Raw genomic sequence first — 21,465 nt, 5'->3', positions numbered from 1 at the left:
ATAATATTTTAAGATGGTACAAGAAGAAATTTATGACTTTATGTAGATTTTTGGACAAATTTTACATGAATGACTTCATTAGATACCTTCCTTGTTCCCCTCAACAAAATCTTATCAGTTTTCTGCCAACAATATCCAAATGATGAGCATTTTTCTTGGATGAGGTTTTCACTATTATTCATGGTGGCCATTTGTTTTTCAATTTTTTAAGTAATAAGATTAACTGTATATTTTATACAAAATTGCATTAAAAATATGTTTTCAACTATTTTTGTAGTATTTAAGTGTTATGTCAGTTCTTTTCATGTCATATAGAAATTGTCTCAAAATACTCTTTAAGGGAATAAGTCAGTTTATAGTCAGAATGGTTGGCATTCTGGTGTTCTAAAAAATTTTATTTTGGATAATCCTGTGGTGAGATCATGGGCATGTGTAGCTTGGGTTAAATTTCTTTTGGGGTGGTGGTGGTTAAATTTCAAGTACTGTGTTCAGCGCTGGTATATTTACTGTATGAATTTGTTTTGTTTCGAATTTTGTCATGTAGAACACTGCCTTGGTCATCAAAATGTAATCTGTGTTGTGTTCTTTTTTCGTGTTTACAGCCTTTAAATAAAACATTTAATATGTTTTTTAAAAAGAGAAACCACAGTCTTTACACCAAATCATTATCAATACATGAGGTTGTTACAAAATAACTTGACTGGTTATTAATTAGCTTCTAAAATTCCCAAGAATGTTGTCCTACCAAATAACAATAATAACTTCAGGCTCACTATACCTTGAAAATCTCAGGTTTTTGGTAGTTTATATAAAGGATTTCCTTACAGGGGCTGTTTGACATCCTGCTGAAAATATTGGGACTCCCTTATATACCAAAGTTTTATATTTTATGTTTGTGAACATATTTTATCTTCATTATTACACCAAAATCCCAAAGAGCACATTTTATCCCAGATTTATTTATGTGTTTATATGCTGCACAATTTCAAAAACCTATTTAATCTTAATTTAAAAATATTTAATCTAAAAATCTATTAAGTATTTAATATGTATTGAATAAACAAATGATATAAAAGATTACTCTTTATTTGATAATACTTCTAGCATATTTATTTTAGTTTTTGTAAAACAGTATTTTATTTCTTTAGATAAAGAAATATACATATAAAAGGGAGCTATACTTTTTAAAGACCATACTCAAAGACCAAATATGTCTTTATAAGCTGAATTCTGGAGGGCACTTAATAAAGTTGGCCTTTTAGAAAAGACAGACATGAAAAATCTCCAAATAATAAGCCAATGTCTGCTTAGTCCCACTTCACCTTGAAAAGGAAGGGTACATTCCAATTGGCAGCAACAGAAAGAGTGACCCAAATTACTAAAATAAGTCCAAATTTAAATTTGGTTAAAATAGTTTTTTTTTTTAATTGAAAGGACATTTTAGAAGTGAGAATGAAGAAGACAGCAAAGTTTAACCAAACGGATCCCAAATAGAAGCAGATGTATAAATCTAAAGATCCATAAGAATCCAGGACCAAAAATCCCCTATGTGTCACCTAGAAAATACAAAATATCAGACACAGTGTAGTGAAATTTGATTACTAGATGTTTTATAGAAGGCCTATAAACTTAAAATCAAAGAAACTAAAAAATACAACACTTTTATAACAAAATTTTTGAAAAATTGAAGTTATCTGAACCCAAACTATAGTAAAGCACATTTGCTATGTAAAAGGCCCTTAGCAGCTAATTGAGATCACTCAAGCATAGTGCTAAAAAACCTGTCGTGAATGATTATTATGTGATATTATTAATTATTTTAAAATTACATGATTTTCAAATGAAAATAATGATATAACAGTTGAAACAATGTTACACATTCTTCAACACCTAATCTTGCCCTGTATATGTTCCAATTTATGAAGAATACAAATGTATTAAATATAAGCAGGTTATGGCTCAATTAGCATTTTTAATAATTAAGGAATTTTACATGGGGTAGACATTTGTGAGTCTAATTTGATAGTCCTGTCTTTTCCCCATCATAGTATCAAAGAATCATCAAAAGTGTTATTTACCTCATAAAACTCATTTCCATTATATTTATTGTAGCATGACATTTTATTAATATTTCTTAATTCTATAACTACAGTAATTTGAGAAAATATGTTAAAATATGTATTCTAGTTTTTTAAAAATTGTTTTACCATAACAGATTTATAAAAATGTATAGATACTTTTTATACCTTATTTTTACAATATATTTTAGGATTATTTCTTTAATTAGGAAATTTAGTTAAAAATAATTTGCAAAAATTTTTGGCATAAAAAAGAGATTACAATTTTGTCAAAAATATTATATTTTGTAAGGAAATACTAAATAGAAGGTTTGTAATGAAATACAGACTTATATGGTCTTGTTTACATAATGGACTATTGCTCTGCCATTTATCCCTCCAAGAAAAAAATACTCTAAACCACTATTGACAGTTGGGGAAGAGATAGCTATTCAATTTACTTGTCAGAACTTACCATTTTTGTATCCATATATAAGAATATGAAGACAGATCATCTATCACAGACAGTAAGCAATTCTTTGAATTTTTAAAATTTATATATTAATTGGTACATTTTAGGTATACAATACATTTACATTTATCATTGGGTATTTTTACCTGAACATGATGTATCTTAGTTCTTATTTTCCCCCCATTACTTGTGCGCCCTTCACCCCCACCACCCTTCCCTATTTACATAGACTTTGTTTCCACTTTTTTTCTTTCTCATAATTTTTCCTTTCCTTTCTTCCTTTTCCCCTTCCCCTCCCACCACTCCTCCACCTTCAGACCTTTTCCTATTTCAAATTATCAATTATTCTTTTTAATCATTTTCATCCTTATTTACACTTTCACTTTCTCACACTACAGAAACTATTTGGTATTTACACATGTGTGTCCTATTTATTTCATTTAAGAGTATGACCTCAATATGCATCCATTTAGCTATAAATGACTCTAGTTTCTCATTCTTTGTGGGTGAGTAGTACTCCATTTTATAAAAAACGCACATCTTCTTTATCCAGTTTCCAGTTGATGGCCACTTGGGCTGTTTCCAATCCTTAGGTATTACAAATTGTGCCACTATAAACATAGGTGCACATATATCTCTGTGATATGATTCTTTTAATTCTTTGGGGAAGATACTCAGTAGGGGAATAGCTGGGTCAAATGGGACCTCTAGCCCTAGTTCTTTGAGGTATCTCCATACTGATTTCCACAGTGGTTGCACCAGTCTGCACTCCCACCAACAATGGAGAAGGGTTCCTTTCTCCCCACACCCCCACCAGCATTTGTTATTTGTTGATTTCTTGATAGCAGCCATTCTTTGTGGGGTGAGGTGGAGTCTCAGTGTTGTTTTCATCTGCATCTCTCGAATGACCAGTGATGCTGAACATTTGTTCATATATTTATTTGCTCTTTTTACTTCTTTGTCTGAGAAATGTCTATTCATTTCAGATGCCCATTTTTGAATTGGGTCTTTGAATTTGGGGGGTCTGATTTTTTCAGTTCTTCATATATTCTAGATAGTAGTCCTTTGTCTAAGGTACAGCTGCTAAAATTTTTTCCCATATTGTAGGTTGTCTCTTAGCTCTGTTGGTAGTTTCTCTCGCAGTGCAGAAGCATTTTAACAAGATGAAGTCCCAGTTGTTGATTCTTTATGCTATTTCCCTTAGTACTGAAATTTTGTTCATAAAGTCTTTTTCTATGCCAATGTCATTGAGAGTTCTACCTAATTTATCTTCCAGTAAGTTTACTGTTTCTATCTTGATATTTAGCTCTTTAATCCACTTTGATCTTAGTTTACTGCATGGTGATAGGTATGGGTCTAGTTTTAATCTTTGGCAGGTTGAAATCCAGTTTCTCCAACACCATTTATTAAATGGGCTATCTTTCCTCCAATGAGGGTGGTTGGCTCCTTTGTCAAAGATGAGGTGGCTGAGTATGTCTGGAGTTGTTTCTGCATCTTCTAATCTATTCCACTGATCCTTGGGTCTGTTTCTTTGCCAGTACCATGCTGTTTTTAATCAGAGTAGCTTTGTAGTATAGTTTCAAGTTGAGGATTGTGATGCCCCCAACCATGTCTCTATTGCCCAGAATTGCTTTCACTCTTCTAGGTTTCTTCTGCTTGCAAATGAATTTTTGGATTGTTTTCTCTAGTTCTGTGAAGTATATTGTTGGAATTTCAATTGGTACTGCATTAAATCTATATAGTAATTTTGGAAGTATGGCCATTTTCACTATATTGATTCTTCCTAACCAGGAGCAAGGGGTATCTTTCCATTTTTTTATATCCTCTTCAATCTCCTTCTTCAGAATGCTGTAGTTTTCAGTGTAGAGGTCTTTTGCTTCCTTTGTTAGGTTGATTCCTGGATATTTCATTTTTGTAGGTGCTATTGTAAATGGAGTTATTTCCCAAATTTCTCTCTCAATGGGTCTGCTATTTGCATATAAGAAGGCTATTTTCTTTTGAGTGTTGACCTTGCATCCAGCTACTCTACTGAATCTGTTAATTAGGTCTAGGAGGCTTTTGACTGAGTTTTTTTTGGTCTTCTATGTAAAGTATCATATCATCAGCAAATAATGACAGTTTCACTTCTTCCTTTCCTATCTTTATTCCTTTTATTTCTTTTGTCTAATTTATATGGCTGATGTTTCCAGAACAATATTGAACAGGAGTGGTGATAGTGGGCATCCTTGTCTTGTTCCTCATTTTAGTATGAAAGTTTTCAGTTTTTGACCATTTAGTATGATGTGGGCTGTTGTTTTTTCATAGATAGCCTTAATCAGGTTGAGATAAGGACCTTCTATTCCAATTTTCTGTAGCATTTTTATCACGAATTGGTGCTGGATTTTGTCAAATGCCTTTTCTGCATCTATTGAGATGATAATATGGTTTTTGTCCTTGACTCTGTTAATATAATGTATAAATATTTAGGATTGTCATCTCTTCCTCTTGAATTGTTCCCTTCACAAGAATGTAGTAAAGCCCAGGTACTGATGGGTTCATTGCTGAATTCTACAAGACATTTAAAGAAGAACTATTGCCATTACTCTTGAAACTCATCAAGGAAATTGAAAGGGAAGCAAGGCTTCCAAATTCTTTCCTGGAAGGAAGTGTTTCTTTGATTCCCAAACCAGGGAAAGACCCAACCCAAAAAGAGAACTACAGACCAATCTCCCTAATGAACATAGATGCAAAAATCCTCAACAAGATACTGGCAAACAGAATACAGAGGGTCATCAAGAAGATCAAACACCCTGACCAAGTCGGATTTATCCCAGGGATGCAAGGATAGTTCAACATCTGCAAATCAATAAATGTATTCTAGTTTTATTGTTTTTCTTAAGTTTTAATAGGACACACTAGTTAAAAAACAGATTCTTCTCTACTCTGTAGTTTTCATATGAAGTTATGTGAGAAAAAATAAAAAACGCAATTTCTGATTTCTCTTTAAAATGTGATTTCTTATTTCTAAAAAGTAGCACTTAAAATAAAGAGTACAAATCTTGATAGCTGTTTACCAATACGATATAGTTTTTTGGTTTTTTTTTTTGTACCAGGGATCGAACTCGGGACCTTACACTTGTGAGGTAGGCGCTGGAACCACTGAGCTAAATACCTGGCAATACGATATAGTTTTGAATTAGTTTGGTTAAAGTATTTATTTTGTTGACTAAAAAATGCATCATGTTTATTTTTGAAAAATGTGTACTTAATTTTGAGTGATTTTTTTTGTATATATTAATATGATAAATATAACTTTCATTCTCTATTAAGGACAAGAGTGAACTTTTCATAAAATTAGTCATGCTATTAATTTTCTTGACTAATTGTGAAAAAGAATAACTAATTAATAGCTTATGATTCTGGAGTCTTTTAACTTCTCCAGAGTCAAGAAACTCTTCGGCTTTAGAGATTTGTTCTAAGATCAAGTCCTAGCTTGATTCAGCTGTTGCAAAGTTTCTACCAATTTTATACTGGAACACAATCTATATAACTAATGGAATTGCTTTTCATAATATAATGATTTTTCACTATAGTCCACAATATGTGTGCACTGTGCCTGTATATAATGTGCTCTGGGCCCTAACTTGTCTTTCATAAAAAATATCTCGGTTCTCTAAATTTCAAAAAACTTATAAAAGTTACTGAACATGCTGAGGAACTAATAATAAATGTTTTATTTTAAGACTATGAACTAAATAATTTCATTTTTTACTATTATATTTTATCACTGATACTATAGTAAAATATAATTGCCTTCATGGGACAAAACGGAACAAATGATTTTCTTGAATTTCATGTAGTTTCACATAAATTATGACATTTTATGCTCCTTCAAGTGTCTTTTTCCTTCCAAAGAGTATTTCAGAAATTCCTGCGATCCCAAATACATTCATGGTAATTAAAACAGTGATGACACTCTTATCTGTAATGCTTACTTTTCTATAATTATATGTATATTATTTATTTTTTCTAGAAATATATTGGCATTAGGTTCATAGTTATATAATACAAAGTTTATGCATAGTTTGTGATTAAATATAGTACTCATTAATTAAAGCTGGAGATAGATGATATTTATTGTTAGTATCTTACAAATGTGCTCTCAGATAGATATCTCTAGGTTGGAAACTTGCAATTTGGTGAAAATCTCCTTTCAGATAAGAACTGACCTAGGACAATTTATTTTCACAATGTTGACATCGTTGTGTGTTAATAAAAGATTATGAAAAATCGAAAAATAAACCTCCATAAATTCAATGTAAGAAATGATCACAACAATCATAAAATATATTCATACTGGTGGTTGAGCCATTTTATGTATGCTAATATTTAATCATATAAAATGTAACTGCAGAAATTATGTTTTAAAAAGAAATGCACATTAAAATTTGGTTTCATGTGAACATTGAAGACAGGATCTCTTTATTACATTAAGGATTTAAAGGAGAAGATGAAATTTGTGCTTACAGTTTTTAAATACAAGCTGCCTATAAGCATATATCACTCTGTATTTGTATAGGTCATATACTTTTTAAAGATGTACTTACAAAGGCTTTAAAATGAGTTTAACATGTAACACAAATTCCTTGTAACAGGATATTCATTGTTCTTCCCTCCTGACTATTGCGAATTGTTTAACTTTGCATGCACCATAAATGATAAACATTATTACTATTATTTCTTTTAACAAAGTTATATTTTAGATCAATTAACAATAAGAGCAAAATGATATCTTTTGCCTCCTTTTTTTTCCCAATTATTTTACTTTCTTTCTGCAATACCATGTGATATTCCAAACCTCAAGTGAATAATTTTAACTAAGCAATCATCAGTTTCACAAAATAGCAATTTGATTAAAAATATGATTTAAAATATTAAAGTGGTGTCTCTTCTTTTATGCTCAGTGTAGAATGGTTAATTATTTGTTCTTTGTATTGCATTATACAATTACATGAGCCTCTCCAAAGAGTTTGTTGAATTCACTCAGGACAGGCAATGTTTGATGCCATAAATAGTGCAACATTTGTAGATAGGCACTGTACAATGAAGCCAGTATTTAAAGGTAAGTAAATGAAATAAAACATACAATCTGCTACTAATCCATGGCTATTATCTTATTATTTTGCAAGGAAACTTTGTTAACTTTCTCAAAAATTATCCTTCTACCTTGTTCAAGAAACTTATTTCACTGTTTCATGAAATTCTTACTGTATTATTCTGTAATTTTAATTTAAGACTTTCCTCAAAATATTTGTCATACATCATGACTTTCCCATATATGAATTGTGATAAAAATATATAAACCAGTGATTGTTTAAATTTCAAAAATTAATACAGTGAAAGACACATTGCCACTAACCCCCCTGAAAATACTTCTTGTTTTGAACACACTTATCCTATTGCTCTTGCTATTTTCTGAAGCAGTTCTCTAAGTCTTCTTTCATGAGTGTCTTCATGAGGTGTGATAAAAATACAGTGAATGCTATTGGTGAGGGCTATCCAATGAAAAGCAGTGTCTTGAGAGTATTATAGTTTGTCCTCATCCATCTTAATTTTTTATGATACTTCATAGTCATTCTATGTCTAAATAAATCTTCATTGTAGGAACCAGCCTAGTGACTGCAATCTGGCTAAAAGGTGATGAGAATAAAAAAGAGACATGGAAACAGGTTAAAATCAGGGGGGGCAGAGAGCTCATGTCTCCCTTTGACGTAGAGCCCCAAATGACTAGCATTCTTGGCTTTATTCACACAGCCACGGACATTCTGATTGTTCAGTTTATGTACCACAGGGTGTGATTAAATATAAGATTTTTCCTACTCTGTCCACCAGCAATGAAGTGGAAGATGTTAGTTGACAAATTCAGTGCTTACTATTGATTCTTAAAAATTGTCATTGGAGTTTTCAATATTCTAATAACTTTTCCTTTGAAATTTACACCAAGCATTTTTATAACAATATTTGTATTGATATTATCCAATCATCTCTGTTATATTACAAATTGATTAAAGGTTTCCAATCCACTTTGATAACATTTTAGGGACATTAACATGTCATGTGACCCAGGTGTACCATTCCTTGGTATATACCTGAAGAAATTAAAGTCAATATTCTATAGGGACACATGAATACTTATTTTTATTGCAACTACAATTCACAATGGCCAAAACATGAAACCAGCTTAAGTACTCATCAACAAGTGAATGGTTAAATAATATATGATATATGTACATGTGGAGTATTATGGGGCCTAAAGAAGAATGAGATTATGTCATTTGCAGGACAATGGATAGAAATGGATAATGTCATGTTAATCAAAAACCAAACTCAGGAAGTTTCATTTTCCCCCAATATGTGAAGTATAAAATGATGACATGAAATTAGGAGGCAGACTGTTATTAGAGAAAGAAAATAATGAGGAGCAGGGAAGAGGTTGGTTCATATAATGAAAATCCTAACTGAAATCCAATATTTTATAAAATTCATAGCCACTAATAAAATATATTTAAACATTTTTTAAAGATACTGATGATTTCTTAAATTCTTTGACTCTGCAGATGCTTACTTATAATAGCTTTATTTTTTCCTTTTCGTACTTGAAGTATTGCAGTTAGACTTAAACTTTTCACCTTGTTACTATGTAAAAATACTTCAGCTTTGACTCTGATTTCAATTCTGAATGTTCAATTCTCCTCTGTTACCACTTTTCATAGTTCCTTAGGACCTTCTCATTGATTACATTTTACAAGATTTTTTACCTTTGAGGATCAATGACTTGTTTTGAGTAAAACGCTACCATTTTATTTTATTCTTAATTTTCTTGACCAGACAATTAAGGCAGAAAAAGCAAAGCTTGTTAAAAGAGTTAATGAAAAATACCTTCTCTGGCAATATACAGACTTTCCTTATCTTCCAGAAAATATTTTATTTAATTCCAATCATGAATAATATTTTATTCCAAATATCACTTCATAACTTTGCACTGTTTCTGAGTAGCAAATATTCATCTCTCTAGTTGTAATTGTTTGTTCTTGCTTTATGAAGAATAATAAGCCCACTTGGTAAAATTCTCTGAAAGTATACTTTTAGTATATTTGTTCTTGAAAAATTAGTGATTTTCTTCCACATAAACCATAGCAAAAAAAATCCCTATTACTGTTTCCAAATTATGATTTATATCTCTTTCTATATTAGATTATTCATGATATTCTCTTCAAATGAAATGTTCTTTCCTGTCTAATTTTCCAAATGGCATCCATATTCAAATTCCTGATAAATACCATTTATTCCATGGAAATTTCTATTTTCCTCCCAGTTGGAAGATTATTTTTTATTATCTGAACAAAGACTGAATATTTTGTTTTTCCTCACTCTATTTTACATTTTATAATTCATGTAGCCCATGTTTATCTATAGTTACATAGATACTTATAGTAGTTACTATACTGCTCAGCCTCCTAAGCCTAACTTGATGAGTATTAGCTTTAGAGTATTAGCTTAGAGTATTAGCTGATGCCTATTTACTCTACCATGAATACGTTTTTATTAAGAAAGTTTCAATGAATGTTATTGTGAAATCTTATTTTACTTGATCATTTTTTACACTTAGAAAGATCTTATGTATTTGCAGATGTGTGGAAAACTGTTGTGCCTACAAATATCACACAAAGTGACCATGCTTCACATACCATATGTGAAATAAAATTCCCCAAAGTCAAATTAAATGAATGAATTTAAAGCAAACTGATCACTAATCTTCCATTTTATAATTCTCAATAATTTTTATTTTTGTGAATGATTGGAATCACGTGTTGATTGCTTTTTAATTTAATAAACAAGACATAACTATAGTTTCTTATTGTATTAGGAACTAAATCTCAAGATTTATACAAGAATCAAATATCACTTCATCAGTTAAAAATTTGGCTTGATTACGAGCTTCTAGTACATAGAGGAAGAGCTCTAAATGTTCTTGGGCTTGCTCCCTTCCACAATTAATGGATATAAAAGCCAGTGATATGTCTACTTCTGCATTAGCTTTTGAAGTGAAAGATTAGAATTCTGTGATAAGAGGGCTACCAAACTTAGCCCTCATTTTGATGGTGGCAGCTATAAAAATGATAATTTTTTTACCTAAGCTTATTTTTCCTTATATGGTAAAAATGAAGACTAGCAAATGCAATCACAGTTAACAGTTTTGCACTTGAAAGTGGGTCTCCTTTCTGCTAATTACATAATATGGGATAGAGAGGAGAAAAGAGTTGATCTAATTAAGAATTAGATTCTGCTGGGTTTCTGGAATCCTGACTACTATATGCTTAGGTGTAGAACTTTTTTGATCATGGCTATTTGGAGTCCTATATGCCTCACTTATCTGTATGTCAAATTATTTTCCCCTGCTGGGAAGTTTTCCGCCAATAGTCTTCCTGTACACAAACAACAGACTCACTGAGAGAGGAGCTGAAGAAACAACTCCTTTCACAATAGAATCCAAAAAGATGAAATACCTAGGGATCAATCTACACAAGAAATCAAAGACCTCTGCTCTGAAAACTACAGCACCCTGAAAAAAAGAGATCGGAGAGGATATCAGAAAATGGAAAGACATCCGTTGCTCCTGGGTAGGAAGAACCAATATAGTGAAAATGACCATACTTCCAAAACTGCTATATAGATTCAATGCAATCTTAATTGAAATTCCAGCAGCATACTTCACAACCTTGATAAAACAACCCAAAATTTTATTGGGAATAAGAAGAGACCTAGAATAGCAAAAGTAATTCTAAGCAACAAAGACAAGGTAGGAGGTATTACAATCCCCAACTTGAAACTAAACTACAAAGGTACTGTAATAAAAAACAGTATGGTTCTTATTTACACTTTCAGTTTCTCACACTGGAGAAATTATTCAATATTTATATGTCTGTCCTACTTATTTCACTTAAGAGTATCACCTCAATGTGCATCCATTTAGCTATAAATGTCTGTAATTTCTCATTATTTATGGCTTAGTTGTACTCCATTTTATTTTTTAAAAACACATTTTCTTTATCCAGTCTGCAGTTGATGGGCAATTGGGCTGTTTCTAAGTTTTAGCTATTATAAACTGTGTTGCTAAGGCATAATAGATATTGTGAAATAAGAAGAAAAGGTCCAAAGGGGAAGGGGAAGTGGGAGGGATTTGAGGAAAGGAAAGAAGGGAAGGCAATTAACATGAGAAAGTGAAAAAATAGAAACAAAGTCTTTGTAAACAGGGAGGGGTGGAGGGCTTGAAGGGTGGGCAGGGGATTGGGGAAAAAATAAGAACCAAGGTAGATTATGTAAAGGTACAAAGTTTCATTGATGAATGTCATCATACTGTATACCTAAAAGGTACCAATAAAATTAATTAAAAAAAAAAACCCCAGCATGGTACAGACAAAGAAACAGTCCTGAGGTTCAGTGAACTGGATTAGAAAATGAATTAGAAAAAGGATCAGTGGAATGGATGAAGAAAAACTCCAGACATATTCAGCCACCTCATCTTCAACAACAGAGCCTAACACCCTCACTGGAGGAAAGATAGCCTCTTTATATCGGTGTTGGAAAATTGGGTTTCAACTTGCCAAAGATTAAAACTAGACCTATATCTCTCACCATACACTAAACTAAAATTGAAATGAAGCACAGATCTAAATATTAAAACAGAAACACTAAACTGGCTTGAAGAGAAATTAGGTAGAACTCTTGAAGACATTGGTGTAGGAAAAGATTTCATGAGCAAAGCCTCAGTGGCAGGTGAACTAGCACAAAGAATCCACAACTGGGATCTCATCTCATTAAAAGCTTCTGCACAGCAAGAGAAACCAACAGAGTGAAGAGACAGTCCACAAGCTGTTCCTCAGACAAATTCTACTATCTAGAATATATAAAGAACTTAAAAAACATCAGACCTCCCAAATTTAAAGACCCAATCCAAAAACGGCCATCTGAAGTGAACAGACATTTCTCAGACAAAGAAGTAGAAACAACAAATAAACATATAAAAAATGTTCAGCACCACTGGTTATTGGAGAGATGCAAATGAAAACAATGCTGAGATTCCACTTCACTCCAGAAGGAATGGCTGCTATCAAGAAATTAACCAATAACAAATGCTGGAGGACTTGTGGGGAAAAAGAACTCTTCTCTACTGTTGGTGGGAGTGTAGACTGGTGCAATCACTGTGGAAATCAGTATGGAGATACCTCAAAAAACTAGGGAGAAAGATCCCATTTGACCCAGCTATTCCTCTGCTGGGTATCTTCCCAAAAGAATTAAAAGAATCATACCACAGTGATATATGTGCACCCATATTTATAGCGGCACAGTTTGTAATAGCTAAAACATGGAAACAGCTCAATTGCCTATCAACTGGAGACTGGATAAAGAAGATGTGTTTGTTTTTATAGGATGGAGTACTACTCAGCCATAAAGAATGAGAAACTAGAGATATTTATAGCTAAATAGATTCACCTTGAAGCCATACCATACTCTTAAGTGAAATAAATAGGACACACATGTATAAATACCAAGTAGTTTCTCTGGTGTGAGAAAGGGAAAGTGTAAGTAAGGATAAAAATATATAATAAATAATGTGAAATAGGAAGAAAAGGACCAAAAGGGGAAGGGAAAGAGAGAGTGGTAGGGGAAAGGAAAGAAGAGAAAGGAATAAATATTTGAAAAGGAAAAAACAGAAAGAAAGTCTTTGTAAATAGGGAGGGGTTTCATGGAGGGCAGGAGAATGGGGCAAATAATAAGAACCAAAATATATCATGTAAAGGTACAAATTTCCAGTGGTGAATGTCCTCATATTTGATGCCTAAAATGTACCAGTGATCTAAGTGAATAATAAAAAGGAATTGGATTGCATGAAAATTTTGTTGTTAACATAATTATTTTGGTTTACCATGACTTTCATGTCCTTTAGTGATATTGTTTTTAAGGTTCAGGCTACTTTCCAGAGATTCTTTCTTTCTTCTTTTCCTTTGAATTTCTTCTTCATATTTTCACCTTACATTTTCCTTTGTGCTGCCTCTGAGTAGAGGAGTATCTTTATTTTAGTGGTTACTCGGTGAGATGAGACTACTTGGCAGTAGATCATGGGCAGTGTTCCCTAAGACTAACCTTGATCTGAAAAGGATGCTACACGATCCCGGTCTGAGTTGTACACTTTGCAGTGCTGAGGTATTCCCGGGGATTTTCGAGTTCACCACTTGTACTGTTTTGCCCTAAACCTCAAGTGTGTTTGCTTCATGCTCCCTTTCCTAACATTCCTTTAGTCTTGATCAGTGCCTTAAGGATGATAGTGTAGTTACCTTTTGCTCACCATTTAAGGCTTTCAATTCATCCATGTTTTAATAAATTTTTAATCTAAGCTCTGCAAGGGACAATAAATAAGAATAAAAATGATCCTGCCACTCAGAAAGTGATAAAATGATTCCTGGTGATATGGATCACTGGATTGCTCTACTTTAATGTGATGTATTTGTGATTTCTTATAATCAACTGTTATGGTGAAGGGAATTCTTTACATGTGTTTTACTTGACATTCTGTTTTTCCTCTTGAACATAATTCTAAGAACTGTCATCCCTTTAAATGCCTTTCTCTCTAATAGGGGTTATTTTTATTCGAAATCCAGATATGCCATGTAAGTCAGCAATGAGCTGTCCATATACACCCAATTTTGATAAATAATCTGCATAGCCTCATCAGCTTTTGTCCAAGCAACCCCTCCTCCTATGTTTAACTTGAATTTTTTTTTTTTGGTACCAGGGATTGAACTCGGTTCCTTGCATTTGCAAAGCAGGTAGTGGCACCACTGAGCTAAATCCCTGGTCCTCCTCCCATGTTTAAAGAAAAGAACTGATAGCTTTTTCTTTCAAAATCATTCTATTTTTAACTTAGTCTTGAATGCATAATGGAAATAATACATTCTCTTGTAATTTTTGTTCTTAGAATTTTAGGACAATGAAAATGTCTCTCAGGGGTACTGTAGCCTACAGCAATGAACTGAATCATGTGTTACTGTTTTTCATTTATGTTAGAGATGCTGTCATTGACATGCTGTGGAATGAAATGAACACCACAAGAAAATCAGTGATAGCCTTTAAAACATTAGAAGATTGACAATAAAGTTATATATTTAATTGATTTTTTCTTTGTTATCAATTAAAATGTAAAGGAAGGACCTCCATTCTAATTTTGAATAAGCTCAACCTAAGGACAGTATTCACAATTGTCTAGTTGGTTGAAAATTGTATCATTGTCATAGTACTTAACTAAAAATTCTAATTAAGAGGCATTGAAATATGTTTGAGATGTGTCAGCTTCTGTGTTTGGTGATGGCTCTCATAAAATTGCATGAATTCATATGCTGCTTGGTCATGTTTGTTAAGACAGATAGTTATTTATGACAATCAGTCACCTGAAAATAATGACCAGGGAAGGATAGAGACATTGACAACATTTCTACCATATAAAGTAGCTATAGCATAGCTTCCTCTCTTATCATTTTGGACAAATGGGTTATTAAAAAAACTGTGGTTTATCTTTTCTTTGATTTACTTCTGCACAAGTAATGTTGTAATTACTTTTGTAATTTTCCATTACATATATTCTTCAGACTGGGGGTCAATGAGGAACTGAAGAGAGGATATAAGTAATTATGTTTATGGGCCAGGGATTTAGCTCAGTGGATGCCCTCCTCTGCCTACCTCACAACTGCAAGGTCCCAAGTTCTATCCCTGTACCCCCCCAAAAAAATTATGTTTATATTTCTTTTACTTAACTTACTTTTTTGAATTTTGTTTTAGATGGAAAATAACTGCCTATTTGAACCCCCTCATGGTTTTTACTGTTTTATTGTCTTCTCATTTATTTATTCCTTCATGTATATGCAAAGTTCAAAAATATTATTTTAAAATAATATGTTGTTTTCATATTTCCATAACATAAAATATAAATGTTAATTGATTAATGTTCACTATGGGAATATATGGTTAAACAAAGGTATACAGTTCTCTATTTTATTATCATGTCTCCCAATATCCTGTTTTTTTATATCCAAGGTTATTGCCACCTTTATGGTTCAGTAAGTGGTTGAAGCTTTATTGGGAATTTCAATAAGGACATCAAGGGAATAGCTAGACACACTTGAAACCATAGCTGCATTCATCTCAGAGTAATAGCCAATCCGTCACAGGGACTTGTCCTACCTGACCTAAAATATATCTTGTCTTGGGAATTCCAGATTGGCCTGATAATTTGTCTGATTCACTCACCATTCTTAGACAATGCTATGAAAACTTAAAGTTACCCTTTAAGTGGGGTTTGCAAAAAATAATTTAATCTCTATCTAATTTTTATAACTTTTTCTATGTTGTAATTTCAAAGATAAACACAGTGACAGGGAATATAAATATCTATCAAGAAATAAAAGAGGTAAGATAAAGTTCAAATGACACACTTGAATATAAACCACATTTTATTCGCAGATTAGTTACTAGGTTATACGATTTAATAAAATTAGTATTTTTTTCAAGCAGACTTATGTGTGAAACAAGCTCCAGAATAAAATTTGTGTAATTATCTAAGTTAAATAAATAGACAAATTCTGTGAGGCAAAACAAAGTTGATGTATAAATTATTTGGTGTGATCACATCCATTGACTCCCAAGTTCTCTGCCTGAATGATTAGATAGAATGCCATAAAACTACAGAGTACTAACTGAAGTGGACTTTGATTTTCTTTTTTAAGCAAATATAATTTAAACAAGATGATTTAGTAGCAAAGAAACAAAAGAAAAAGACAAAAAATTAACACTTAATAATGCTTCAGTGCTTAAATTAATATTTATAAGTGGTTCCATTCATCATGTTGTGGCCAAAACTATCAAAATATCACTTTATTTTCTGCCATGAGATGTGAAGCAAATTTCCTTTAGCTAGAACAATTGCAGGAGCATGCCATATCTAATCTGTGCCTCAGGATAACTGAAAGAGGCTTAGAAACATTAGAAGAAACTCCACTAGATAAAACATGTATTTGTTTGAAATGGAGGAAATTTCAATTAATATTTTGAATGTAGTAAAAAATTCTGAGTTGCTTTTCAAAAAGCTAAAATATTAATTTCTATTAAAATATAAAATGACTTGATAGTGAATATGAAGGTAACTTCTAATAATTAAAGTAGCATAGATACTTCACTCTTTGTTCATTTATTCCTAAACATTTTAGAGTTCCCATATACTTCAAGTTCCTGACAGGGATTACTGTCAGTATTTTATGTGAAAATTCTTATCTAATTCTCATTAAAATTTTGCAAAGTGAGAGCTATTTATTCATTCATTTTGAAAGGAAGGGATCTGAAGTAGACACAGGTTAAATAATTTTCGTGGCTTCACTTTTTGCAAGTCTGAATTTTATTACCTTTTTGTGAAAATGATTAAGAAAAATTGTGAAAAAAGTGCATGTATTGATATATCACAAGTTGTTTAAAAATGTACAGATTTTCTAGAGGGTCATTTGCTGGTTCTCAGATACAGCTTCTGAAGACATAATATTGAGGTCTTGGGGCCTAGAACAGAGAGACAAAGCAAGTATGTGGAAGTGCCTATACTCTTGGGCATTGAGGAAGAGAATCTCAGATATAGTAATCAAAACTCTTGATAAAGTTATTGAGTCAATCCTAACTACAAAAATTTAGAAAACACTTACTAAACTAATACAAACTTGTTACCTTGACCATGCAAAAGAGAGCACCCTGATGTAGAATGGAAAATGATGTAACCAAAAACAGTAAGAACATATTTAATATATTCACAAACATTGACAGTTTCTTATTTTTTTTAAATAGTCATTTCAAGTGATATTTTATAGGGATCAAGAAGTTTGTAATGTTTTGGAATATTTTCTACCACTGTAGAAAGCATATAATTGCAAAAATAGACTGAAATTCATTATAATTTAATAAACATTTATAAATTCTAGCCAAAATGCAAATTTGGGCATGAATTGCTTCATTGCCTTTGGAATATGATTTGATTAGGAATATCATTATGGATATACCATATATGCTTACTGATTTTAATTCTCTATTATCAGTTCTCAAACTATATGGGCCATATTTTTTTCCCATTAAGTTTATTGGTACATTTTAGGTATAAAATACAGTTACATACATCATTGGGATCTTGTACCATTACATGAGTATCTTGATTCTTTTTTTTTTCCTCTTCCCTTGCCCTCCCTTCACCCCTTCCACCCTTCCCTATTTGTAAAGACTTTGTTTCCATTTTTTTCCTTTTCTCATATTTTTTCTTTTCCCTTTTTTCCTTTCCCCTACCCCTCCCACTTCCCCTGCACCTTTAGACCTTTTATTCCTGTAACACAATATCAATTACACATTTTTTAAATTACAATATCAAGATCTAGGAGGCATTACTGCAGATTTTCCAGAATTTAAAAGGATATAGAAAGCATATTTCAAAAATCTGTTTTGAAATAAATTTGACAACTTCTAAGAAGTAAATTAGAAGACAAATTAATGAAACCAACTCTGGAGGAAATATAAAATTTGAATAGAACCTATTGGAGAAAGTATATTCCTAGCTTGAAAACCTACCTATATGACAACAGCAGGCTCATATACATTTTAACTGATAAATTATATCAAACATTTAAAGGAGAAAAAAAGAGGAACACTTCTCCCCTTGTTTTAGGAAATCAACATTGTGCTAATTCTAAAACTGGATAAAGATAATAGAAGAAAAAAGTATGAACATAGATAGAAATTTGTTTAACAGAACAAACTATAAGAAGTCAGATCTGGTAGTATGTAGAAAGTGGTTTTATTATAGGGATGGCAGTGTTGGTTCAGCATTGGAAGATCCACCTCCAAAAGTCATCAATTTAACAGAGGAAAGGAAAAAGTCATATGATCCTGTCACTAGTTGGAGAAAAAATGTTGGACTAAATTCTACAGCTGTTCATGGTAAAACTATCGGGAGACTAAAAGTAGAACAGAACGTTATCAACAGATTAAAGACATGTACTTCATACTTTCAGCAAAAATGCCTTATATGAATGGTAAAGATACAGTGCTTTCTCCATAAGGTGGGGAACAAGGACAGATATTCCTACTCTTCATCTGTCCATTAGACTTTGAAACATAGGCCCAAACCAAAATAGTCTGTCAATAAAGTGACACAATTAAGATAGGATTGGCAAGGTAGAAGCAAATCTTTATATGTAAATGAAATGACCATCTGCAGAGGAAATACTAAGAAATCTCTAGGAGCCCCTAGAACTTGTATTTGAATTTAGCAGGATTAAAAAACACAAGGTATATATAAAAATTCAGGTCTATGTATATTTGCTATAAATGAAGAATTGGAAATTGAAATTTAAAAGTTATGTAGGTGTACAAAGGACCTAGAAAAGTAAATGAAAAAGAAAAAAAAGTGTTGGAAGACATTAGATTCTCTTTTATTCCAATGATCTATATGTCTTTCCTTACACCAACACTGCCTTGATTACTGTAGCTTTAGAGGAAGTCTTAAAATTAGGTATGGGCCATATTTTGCATCTTTGAATTTTTTACTGTGAAAGTTTTAGTTTCCTAAATCTAGTTTTAAAAAAGGTTGAAAAATTTATGCATATATGGCCCTGCTGGATGTTATGTTCTCCCTTCATTCCTAAGGGATATATTGGTGACATAATATTGAATATATGTTAAAATATTGTTTTGAGAGGAGAGTTGACATGGGATAATGTGATCTATGCTTTCTATCATATAAGAGGTTTTTAGACAGATGTCACTATTTGTCACAGCACAAAACAAGGAGAAACTATGTATTACTACAGAAACTATTTGTCTTTATCAACAACTCATCCATCTTTCATTTCTATGAAAATTTTAGTGTAAGAAATAATGACTGACTCAATAGGAAATTTCAAAATATGTTTTAGTTATACAATTTTTTCCTTGAAGGCATTTAACACTTGACTCTCAGTTGCTGATTCAATAAAATGTGATGTTTAATTTTAGTCAAAATAACATGTAAGCATATTCCATATGATCAGTATGAGCAAGGAATGGGGTTTTTGTTATAAATGAGTGAAACAAAGTAAATACAAGAAAAATAATATCAATCTAGTCTTTTCTCTGTCCTGGAAAATGTAAAATACTCCTGATAACAACAGCAGCAACAACCAAAATTACTTTCAATTTGTAATATGTTCAGATAGCATTTTATGTATATGTGTAGAAACTCTCTGTGATATATATTAATGAACATCACTTTTAGTGGTGAAAGTAACCAGGCCTCTGAGAAAGATGAGAAAATATTTGAAACAGTTTTCTTGCAATAGAAATTTCTGTATTATTTATTAAGCAAAATAACATCTTAAAGTCATCCTTGGGACTGTTGTTAGAAGTTATCTTCTTTTTTACCTTCACAATTTTTGCTTTATATGTATATATTTCTTTCTTTCCATACTATTTATTACTCTAAATGTGTAGGGCTCACGTATAAACTCTTGTATACTTCATGATTTAAACTGAATATTTAACATGGAAAAGTTTGATTGTACCCATTTGTGTTTGGAAATTTATCATGAAAATCATTTAGAGGCAGAATGTTTCTCTCTTGGGAGACTGGTGATGCTGGAAATACTTATTAGTTATTTCTTCCATGTAATGCTTACTGTGAATAGTACAGTTTTGGTTTGTGAAGATAATACACTAAATGATTAACAATTGGATTTAGCATTCCAGGAACTTACATTTTATTTTAGTTGCAAAAATGTTAAATATGTACTTATCTGAAGCTTTTAGATAACAATTTAAACTGCTGCATCATCAGTGGTTAGTATATAACATAATTGCATCAAGGCATTACTTCCAAGTGTGAATCACAGAAAGTTCCATCAGTTTAATTTCAAATAATTACTAAAATGCAGATTCTTACAAACTGATAAAACCAGTGTTGTTAAATCACTATTAAAGATTGAATTAAAAAATAAATGTGAATATGACTTACTATTTAGTTTCCTGTGAATAGGAAACTAGAGCCATCAGATTATGAGGTTTAGTATTCACACTAACTCCAGGAATCCACTTACCAAGAGCCTTGATGATTTGGTGTAAGAAAAAGACTATGGCAAATATTAAACTGTAGATAGAAATATATAATAAAAATTATATCTCAATGACCACCAGAAGGCTATGTTATGAAGACAGATATGTTAATAATTACATTTATTAAGGGGGCTTAATATATAAATACATGAAAAGTACTAGAAAATATATCAAAATATATGCAACAAATTATTGTGAAAACAGAATGCAGATTATGACATGGTAGAAATCACGCCAAATGGTGTGGTTACTTTTCTTTTTTCCAGGAGAGACGCTTCCCCTGACTCTTTAATTGTACCTTTATGGTGCCTATTATGGTTTGTGTCTAGATGTGCCTGCGAAGATTTGTACAGTCATAAGTGGAGCTTTTTGAAGCTTGCTGGAACTTTGTGAATGTGGGTTAAGGGTGTGATACTGGGATTAAGGGCAGTGGTGCTGGATAAGACATAGTTTTTCATAGTTCTTGGTCAGTAATTGGAAGAACCACCATGAGTGTGGGTCACATCACCCAAAAGCCTTGTAGCCTTGATGGGATGAAAGGGAAGGGGGATGTTTGGTGCTTGCTGCCTTCTGCCTCCCCTGCCATGCCATGAACTGTTTCTCCTCCACCATAACCTTCTCTTCTGCCATGGGACCTTGCCTGGGAGCCAACCCACTATGGACTAAAGCCTCTACAAACTGTGAGCTGAAATAAACCTTTTCTCCTTAAATTTGGGTTTGGGGTATTTTGCCTCA

At 32.1% G+C, this 21,465-nt stretch overlaps 1 pseudogene; it reads left to right on the top strand.

Moving 5' to 3' along the window:
* Positions 1–21,465, top strand: part of LOC101724775 (NADH dehydrogenase [ubiquinone] 1 alpha subcomplex subunit 12 pseudogene) — a 49,221-nt pseudogene that overhangs the window by 3,527 nt on the left and 24,229 nt on the right.

This window comes from Heterocephalus glaber, unplaced genomic scaffold, assembly GCF_053883595.1.
Source record: "Heterocephalus glaber isolate CG9 unplaced genomic scaffold, H.glaber_assembly_v1.0 deba00001538, whole genome shotgun sequence".
NCBI classification, from domain to species: domain Eukaryota; kingdom Metazoa; phylum Chordata; class Mammalia; order Rodentia; family Bathyergidae; genus Heterocephalus; species Heterocephalus glaber.
Note: the sequence above shows the minus strand (reverse complement) of the source record. Positions and strands in the feature narration are given on the sequence as shown.